Raw genomic sequence first — 8924 nt, forward strand, 5'->3', positions numbered from 1 at the left:
ATTCTGAAAGATTTGGTCTGAATCCAGACTCTTATTATTTTTAGGGATTAATTAAAATTGTTATACACAACAGGGAGATGGAACTATAGTCCTGAAGGACTCATAGCCTGGTTGGAGATTCAGTGTGTAAATAGAAGAAATAAAAGAGGGCCATTAGGAGACTGTAAATGAATAAAGCCTTACAGAAGGTAGAGGAAGAAGTTGCTATGGGCAGGAATGATACGGGATGACATCGTGATGGAAATGTCCTATTTTGGAACTTATTGGTGAGTTATGACACTCCAATACAGGGCTTAGTGTACAAAACTGGGGTATAAACTCAGACCAGGATTTATTATTCCATCACAATTGACATTTTGGGCCAAATAATTCTTTGTTGTAGGAGGCCATCCTGTATATATTTAGCAGCATCCGTGGCCTCTAACCACTACACCTGGTAGCAAAATTCCCCATGTTGTGACAACCAAAAATGCTTCCTGCCATTACTAAATGTCCCCTGGGAGGCAAGAGTCGCCCTCCAGTTGAGAACCACTGCATTAGACACTGCCACCATATTGAGCCTGATGGCAGAGGGAGGTTCAACAATGTAGGAGAGAATCAGTAGCCAAAGATGGGCCTATCTATAGTTATGATGAGATAAATAGTTGGCATCAAGATTACTATCCATTCTGGTATTTAGAAGGGGGTTCTTGAACTTCAGAATGCCAGGTGAAAACTTCCCTCAGTATGAGACATAAGAGCTGAATTGTCCTTGAGGCTAGATATCCAATGATTAGGACTAGATAGCTATTTCTGGGCCAACTGAACAGGGAAGATAATTCCGTATTAAGAGTACTCAAAGGGAAGATAAAAAATCTACTTTAACAAGTATCTAGCAGGAATCTAAGGTACAATTGTGTCAACATATAAGATGAGCAAGTTGAGCCATGAAGAGCTGGGATGGGGAGAAACAGATGTGAAACTTCCCTTCCTTTAGCTTTGGGCTTATTCATAGGTATTAGGGAGCTGGACTAGGTAACTCTTCTAACTCCAGAGTTTCAGGTATGAGATAAGGGAAGACATTTTAATGCTTTAATGAATGCTACCTATCCTAAACATGGATAAAATTGTGTCCCTGTTCTTAAAGAACTCTAACACTAATATAGCAGATACAACTAATCATTCTAGAGTATAATAATAATGTATATTTTATTTTTTATCTATTGATTTTAGAGGAAGAGAGAGAGAGACGCGATTTGTTCCACTTATTTATGCATTCCTTAGTTGCTTCTTGTATGTGCCCTGACTGGGGATTGAACCCGTAGCCTTGGCATATTGGGGCGACACTCTAACCAATGTGAACAAAATGATATGGGAGCTGTTGGTTGATACTCAAACCCTTTCTAATCTGAAAAAGTTGGAAGGCTAATAAGTGACATTTCCCAGTCTCCTTTTCAATTAGGACTCCAGATATAATTCAGTTTGATGGATCTTGTGAGAAATGAATTCAGAATGGAGCCATGTGAAGAGCTAGGAAAGATATATGGGATATAATTAGTTTGTGTGGATTTGGCAGAGGTGATGTGTGTGATTCTGGAGCTAGCAGCTTTCTGTAACAGTAGCAGCAACAGCAGCAGTGGGAGTGCTGTCTGGGCCACCACAGGACACCAATGGCAGCAGCTTCCCATAGCAGCAATGGTAGTGGGAACAGTTCAGCAGAAACAGAGTGGCTTGAAGGCTGGAGGTGGTTCCAAAAAGTTTGACTTATAGCTTGGTCCTTTAATCCTTTTAATAATTTTTTAGCACTTGATTCCTTATTTTAAATCTTTTTACCTAAACTAGACTGTATTTTGTTATTCAACTGAACTCTTATTGATGTAGTAATAAGAAACATTGTAAACAATTAACTTTCCAGGAAATGAGAATGTGGGATGAGTTATCTGACCTGGATAGATCTGAAGGCAGTGAAGATCTGGTTACTATTAGTAGAGAATGGTAGTCCATGATACCCCTTGGAGAAACAGTATTTAAATGATCACTGTAGACTGCTAAATTAGTAAAATGTAAGCCAGAGACTATCTCTGCTATCACATGGAGAGTTTCCCTGGAAATAAAGGGAAGGTAGAACAGAGGAAGGTAGAACCAAGAGATGGCAGGGAATGGATTCTTATTTACATGTTTTGAGTCCCTGGATCCAGGTCTATCAATAGACTTTTCAGTTACATGAGGAAATATATTCTATTTTAAAAATATACTCTATTTTTGCTTTAAAAATTATCATCTGGGGTAATCTGGAATGAAGTGCCTATTAAAGGTAAGGCTCCAGCTAGTTGCTGAGTTAGACCACTATAAAAGGCACAAGGAACACAAGGGTGGGGATTGTACTGTTTGCTTCTAATTATGCTAGGAAACTTAAAGAAAATTATAGACTCAAAGTTCCAACTATTTAGCACAGGGCATGTTTAAGAAAACCAGAGTTTTTCTATTATTGCCCCCCAAAACATATTGTTTGTAGCCACAGGTTTAACACACCAAAAATTCGAAGCAGAATCTTCTTCAGTAAAACACTAAATTATTAGAGGTAGAATTAACAGCCTACCTTAATCTATGATGTGGAAATGAGAGAACTGACTATAAAAGAATGGTACTACAAAAATGGTATCCTGTGCTGCCAAACTCCAATGAATGACCCTTGCCTGCAAAAACACCTCCCCTCTTTCCCTAATGAGGCTGGTCTTACCTTTCTTGAAAACCCTAGAGACCTTATGGTAACTAGTCTCCAAGAAGGCCCCTGTATAGTCCCCCCTACAATGAATAGGGCTGACGTGTCATCTGTAGAATATTGCAGAAATGATGGTGTGTGACTGCTGAGACTAGGTCATAAAAGATACTGCACTTTCTACTTTGCTCTCTTAGATCTGGGGAAAGCCAGATGCCATGTTGTGAGGACACTCAAGCAGCACCATAGAGAAGCCCACATAGTAGGAAACAGACCTCCAGCCAACAACTAGAACTAACTTGCCAGGTATCTGAGTGCACCATCTTGGAAGTAGATCTTTCAACCTTATCAAGCTTTCAGATAACTGTGGCTTTAGCTGACATCTTGACACCAACCTCATGAGAGAAATTATACCAGATCCACCCAGCTATACCATTTTCAGATTCCTGACCTACAGGACCTATGTGAAATGCTTGTCATTTTCAGTTGCTAAATTTTGGGTAGTTACACAATAATAGATACTGCAGGTCTCATCTTGCACAGATATATAAAATGGTCTCCTCTTCTCCCTTGATTCCTCTTACTAACCCCAAGCCTATAAATTGAGACATGCCCTAACATGCTTTAGGGGACTAATTACAAAATAAATCTGGGGGAAAAGATTACATGACAGAAGAACGGCAAGATTTTGTTTAATGGCATTAGCAAAAAGCTGGAGAATGTGTTTAGGAATAGCCTCTGAGGATGTAAGACCAAGCAAAGAATAATTTATTGATAAGAGAGCACTTACCAGATGTTTTGGAGTCAATGTATGGGTTTGGGTATCTAGGAGTGGTCTGGTTATACTCAATTGTTTAGTTCAAAATAACTCAACTAGTGAATGGAACTAAATAAAGTTGGGTTACAATACATTTCTTGATATAATGTTGAAGACAAGCTCCAAAGGTTTGTGAGGAAAGCAATACTGAAGAGGGCTGCTATTCGTATTGGATCCTCCAACCCTACATTCCCCAAAAGATGCTAGCGCACACCTTCTCATCACCCTGCAGCATGAAATAGAATGATGGGAGCAACACAAGGACGCCTCAACATTACTGTAATGGCGGTCCTCTGGGGACAAAGGCTTTCTGATTTCAGTGATGGTGAAGGATCCTGAGATGGCAGAGGTCAGATAGTGGAACATAACTGCCAAAGACACAGTGGGCACAATTACCAAAGCAAAGTAGCATCCAAGTGGTAATTGAAATGTTTGACCTACAGAGATTTTTGGTGGTTATTGATCATGGAGTTTCCAGCACTAAAACAGATGGTCAGCTCACTAAGGACTTACATACTTATGTAACTGAACAAACTCTAGGTTGGAAAAATAGAGGCGTGATTAGAGACACCACTAAGTAATAGCCTTCACTCATTTCCTCGTCCTGGGAAGTTCTCAGACCCAGAGGCTCTTGAATAGAGTATGCTAAGTACCTTCGAGAAAAGACCCTGTGATAACATAAAAAGTATGTGTAAACCTTTCCCTCAAACTTTCCCCAAAGGGACAGAGAGCTACTTACTAGGGTAAAACTATGCGACCTAGCGCGGGGCCGTGGGTGAGGGTGAGGGGGCGGCACAAAACACTTGACTTTAAGGGATTACCGGCAATGGTGTTAATCCCTGTTGACCCAGAGTACTTTGCGCACAAGACTCACTGGTTTTACTGTATATCCCCATCCAGTAGCAGCTGGCCTTTAGGACTCCGAATGGTCTTTTGAAGACTCCATTCCAGTGCCAGCAGGGAGGGAACACTTTGCAAAGTTAGAGTGTTATCCTATAGCAGGGATTAGCAAATTACAGTCTGAGGGCCAAACCTGCCTATGTCCTGTTTTTGTATAGCCTCTAAGAATGGCTTTTACACTTTTTAAGGGTTGTAAACAAAAACAGAGTGTGTGACAGATACCATATGTGATCCTTAAAGGCTGAACTATTCACTGTCTGGCCTTTACAGAGAAGTTGCCAACTCCTGTCCTATAGCATTCTGTGCTGGGAACTGGCAACTAATAGAGAGTGCAGTGCTGTTTCTCCCTTATTTACAACACATGCGCTGGGGTACCCAGGGGTGAGTGAGACACTTCCGCCATTATACATGGTGATGTGCTCATAAAATGTTTTGCTTTCTATTTCCACAACTTTGAGCTTTGCCAATTTAAAGGTCTTAGCGTGCAAGCGGGGAATGCTCTTCCCAGAAAACCCAACAATGGTTGTACTTAACTGGAAGTTTATACTATTAGTTGATTATTTTGGGCTCTTCCTAACATTGAAACCATAGGGGAAAAAGAGGTTACCGTGTAGGTTGGGATGATTAATCCTTGATATCAAAGGAAAACCTGATTGCCGCCATATAATGGAGCAAGGATGAGAATGTCTGAACCCACGGGATGCTTGGGATCACCTAGTATTGCCATGTATAGTGGAAAAGTTAATAGGAAACTATAGCAAATCCAATTCAAGCAGGACCACCAAGGACTCATTCTTCAGGAATGAAGATCCCATCACTGAAAACCTCAACCAGCTATTGATGCTGGCAAAATGCATATGGACTAGACAATGAAGGAAGGACGTTTTAAACCGAGCTTCAAGACCAGCTGTTGAAATGAGAGTGTAGTCTCTCCCTATCTCCTTTGTTCTGTCTTGGATACACAGGGTGGGGCAGAAGTAGGTTCACAGCTGTCTGTATGGAAAATAACACAATCATTAATAAATAATAATACAAGAATAAACTCTGCATTTTGTGTACTCACAACTGTAAACCTACTTTTTAAAAATGTTTTTATTGATTTTAGAGAGAAGGGAGAGGGAGAGAGAGAAACATCGATTGGCTGCTTCCAGCAGCCCCCGACTGGGGATGGATCCCGAAACCTGGGCATGTGGCTTGACAGGGAATTGAACCGGAGACCTCTTGGTGGTACATGGGATGGTACTCAACCAACTGAGCCCCACTGACCAGGGCTGTAAACCTACTTTTGCCACACTCTGTCACTCTGTATCTATAAATGTTAATCATTCCCATTGACTTGTTTTTCCTCCTAGTTTATATAAGGTATATTTGTAGTTTAGTTAATAATACTGCACTAATGTTAATTTACTAATTTTTATGGTTATATAAGAGATTAACATTATAGGAAGCTAGGTGAAGGGAATTTGTATTATTTTTGCAACTTTTCTGTGTCTAAATTAATTTCAAAATTAAAAGCTGTTTTAAATTAAAATTAAAAGCAAAATTATCATGAAAACATACAGAATGTATAATTTAGGAATACATAAAATAAAAAGTGATGAAGTTTTAGATGCAACCAGACAATAAAAAATAAGATGCAGTTATGTAATGCTTAATCTTCGATTTAAAAAAAATACAAATGACATGATTTTTTTCTGAATTTCACTAGTCATACCAGGAAATTTTCTTCTATCATTTCTTCAATTTTGCTGCCCTAAAATGATCTCTTATCTCTTCTTTGGAACTATGAGATACTGGAATCTCTGGATTTATCCTGTTTCTTAATGTTTCTTAAATCACCTCTCCCCTGATATCTGTGTTCTTTTGGAATAATTCTCCAGCCTGTTCTTCCAATTTTGCTAATTTGCTCTTATCCAAGTCCATTTGCTGTCTAGACCATCTTTTAATTTTAACAATCTTTAACTAGTTCTTTTTTAAATTTTTAAAATTTATCTTTATTGTTGAAAGTATTACAGGTGTCCCATTCCCCCCCCCCCCAATTGACCTCCTCCACCTCCCTCCCACCCCCTCCCCAGGCCTTCACCTCATCATTGTCTGTGTCCATGGGTTATGCATATATGCATATAACTTCTTTGGTTAATCTCTTCCTACCCTCCACCCCCCTTCCCCTGAAATATGATCATCTGTTACATGCATCAAAGTCTCTGGATCTATTTAGTTCATCTGATTCTTTTTTTTTCTCTTCTAAACATATCTTTATTGATTTCAGAGAGAGGAAAGGAGGAGAAGAGAAAGAGATAGAAATATCAATGATGAGACAGTCATTGATCAGTTGCCTAGCCTGCAACCTGGGCATGTGCCCTGACCGGGAATCGAACCCTGATCTCCTGGATCCTAGGTTGATGCTCAACCTCTGAGCCACACCTGGCCAGGCCATCAGATTCTTTTGTTCTTTAGCTTCTTGTTAAAGAAGACCCTTCTACATTTCCTGTAGTGCTGGTTTGGTGGTGATGAACTCCTTTAGCTTTTCCTTCTCTGAGAAGCTCTTTATCTGACCTTCAGTTCTAAATGATAGCTTTGCTGGGTAGAGTAATCTTGGTTGTAGTTCCATGTTTTTCATCACTTTGAATATTTCTTGCGACTCCTTTCTGGCCTGCAAAGTTTCTGTTGAGAAATCAGCTGACAGTCATATGGGTGCTCCCTTGTAGGTAATTAACTGTTTTTCTCTTGCTGCTTTTAAGATTCTCTCTTTGTCTTTAACCTTTGGCGTTTTAATTATGATGTGTCTTGCTGTGAGCCTCTTTGGGTTCCTCTTGTTTGGGACCCTCTATGCTTCCTGGACTTGTAAGTCTATTTCTTTCCCCAGGTAGGGGAAGTTTTCTGTCATTATTTTTTCAAATAGGTTTTCAATTTCTTGCTCTCTTTCCTCTCCTTCTGGCATCCCAGTAATACAAATATTGGTCCTCTTGAAGTTGTCCCAGAGGCTCCTTATGCTATCTTCATATTTCTGGATTCTTTTTTCTTTTTGCTCTTCTGGTTGGGTGTTTTTTGTTTCTTCATGTTCAGCATCCTCTACTCTACTGTTGATTCCCTGTAAATTATTCTTCATTTCAGTTCGTGTAGCCTTCATTTCAAATTGGTCCTTTATTATGTCATCGATTTTCTCAATTATTTTCGTCATACTCTTACTAATATCCTTGAGCATCCTTATCACCATTATTCTGAACTCTATCTGTTAGTTTGCTTAGGTGTATTTCATTTAGTTCCTTTTCTAGAGATTTCTTCTGTTCTTTCCTTTGTAACATGTTTCTTTGCCTCTGCATTTTGGCTGCTTCCAGATGTTTGTTTTTATGTATTAGGTAGAGCTGCTATGTCTCCTGGAATTTGTAGAGTGGCTTTGTGACGTAGGTGTCCTATAGGGTCCAGTGGCTCAGCCTCCCCAGTCACCTGAGCTGGGCCTTCTAGGTGCTCCCCTGTGTGGGCTGTGTGCATTGTCCTGTTGTAGTTGAGCCTTGGTTGCTGTTGGCGCAACTGGGAGGATCTGACCGGCAGACTAATCAGCTATGAGGACCAGCTGCAACTGTAGCCAGAGAACTGCTGTGCTGGAGACACCCCTATGGAGCAGGATTTACTTCAGTGGGGCTTTGGTGTTCACCAAGTGCTTCCCTTGAGTGTGTTACTCATGGATGTTGTAGGGTTGTAATCCAGTGTGGTCAAGTCTGACCACCAGGTGCACTGTCTCTGGGGCCTCCCAGGAGGTGTAAAGTCAGCATGTGCCAGTGCCATGCCCAGGGCCACCCAGCATGAGCTACACATCAATCCGTAGATGGCTGCTACTTGTGTCGGGCTTGGAGATGTCCAGGAGAGGCCAAGATATGAGCCAATGCAGGCTGCCGCTAGTGCCAGGCCTGGGGCCACTTATCAAGATGTATGGGGCACGCTGCTGCTTGTTTGAGAGATTTTAGGAAAGCATAAAGCTCGAGAGGCCAGAGAAAAGTCCCTGGAAATGGCCCAGATGAGCCTGCAGGTGGGGAGGGGCGGGGCCTCTGGGAATCTCGGGGCGGGGCCAACGGTGTGAGTCAGGGGCTGGCGACTCAAATATGGCACCTTCCTGCCGGCTGTGTGCGGGGAGGACTCGCCAAAGGAGCAATGACCTCTGCTAGCTCCTCTGCCTGGGAGGAAGCCGCCCTCCAGCTCTTGCCTGACTTCAGGCAGGTCAGTTCCTCCCCGAGTGTCCCAGGTCCTTTCCGGCTGCTGCCCGGCGCTGGGCTCAGAGGGAGCGCCCGAGTGAGTCCGTGCCGGGCCCTTTAGAGGAGCTGCTGGGGCTCCCGCAGCCTCCACGACCCTCAAGGACAGTCCCCGCTGGTTTCACAGCCCGGAGTTGTGGGGACGTCTCTTCCCGGCCCTGGAGCCCTGGGCTGGGGGCCTGTTGTGGAGCTGGGACCCCTCACTCCTCCGGGAAACCCCACTGCCGAGATTTCCTCCTGGGTTTAAACCGCAGCACTGGGT

Source organism: Miniopterus natalensis, chromosome 11 (genome assembly GCF_054644295.1).
Source record: "Miniopterus natalensis isolate mMinNat1 chromosome 11, mMinNat1.hap1, whole genome shotgun sequence".
NCBI classification, from domain to species: domain Eukaryota; kingdom Metazoa; phylum Chordata; class Mammalia; order Chiroptera; family Miniopteridae; genus Miniopterus; species Miniopterus natalensis.